Raw genomic sequence first — 984 nt, 5'->3', positions numbered from 1 at the left:
TTTTTTCCTTGTTTTTGTCTCCGGTTTCTGTCACAGGCGAGCGCTCCTCCCCCACCATGGACGAAATCCTCCAGCGGCTCACCGAGGTTAGCATCCGCCAGCAACAAATTGTTGAGCACCTCGCCACCCGTCAAGGAGAGACAGAGCAGGGACTCGTGGCACTGCGTGCCGCCGCTGCTCAACGCGTTCCGCTGCCGGACCCCCGAGTGCAAGTCGCGAAGCTGCTACCCAAGCTGACCCCTCATGATGACATGGAAGCCTTCTTACAAATGTTCGAAGCGACAGCCACCTTGGAAGGGTGGCATCAGGATGACTGGGCACAGGTGCTGGCTCCCCTGCTGACAGGCGAAGCGCAGCGTTCATACTTCGCTCTTCCCTCCGCCGATCAATATAAGGAGGTCAAGAAGGAAATCCTAGCCCGCCTGGGGTTATCCCCTATCTGTGCCGCCCAGCACTTCCACGAGTGGGAGTATAAGCCCCGTCTGCCGGCCCGTGCCCAGGCCGCCGAACTCACACGACTCGCGCAGCACTGGCTGCTGGAGGGGGCTCCATCGGGGAGCGAGCGACGCCATTTTCCCGGAGGGTGGTCCAGGAGCAGCACGAGCCGGAGGGCACCCCCCGCGACAAGTAGGCAGGCCGGCGGCTCCCTCTCCGCAGGATGAGCCCATGCCAACGGAAGTCCCCGCATGTCCCGCACGGACCTGGCTGGTCGGCTGCATTGTGCGCCATGACCTGCCGGTTGGAGCTCCAGAGGTGGAAGTGAAAGTGAATGGAAAGCCGTTCCGGGTCATCCTGGACTCGGGCAGTGCGTTCACTCTGGTCCAGTCGCAGATTCTCGCCCCCCGAACGGAATATAAAGCCTTCCTCTCCATAACCTGTGTCCACGGGGATACACGACAAGTTCCCGCTCGCAGGGTGACCATTTCGGCCGCTCCCGGTGCCTGGCCGGTGGAAGTCGGGGTCATGAAGGATCTTCCCGTCCCC

This window comes from Sinocyclocheilus grahami, unplaced genomic scaffold, assembly GCF_001515645.1.
Source record: "Sinocyclocheilus grahami isolate Dianchi unplaced genomic scaffold, SAMN03320097.WGS_v1.1 scaffold1281.1, whole genome shotgun sequence".
In the NCBI taxonomy this organism is placed as follows: Eukaryota; Metazoa; Chordata; class Actinopteri; order Cypriniformes; family Cyprinidae; genus Sinocyclocheilus; species Sinocyclocheilus grahami.
Note: the sequence above shows the minus strand (reverse complement) of the source record.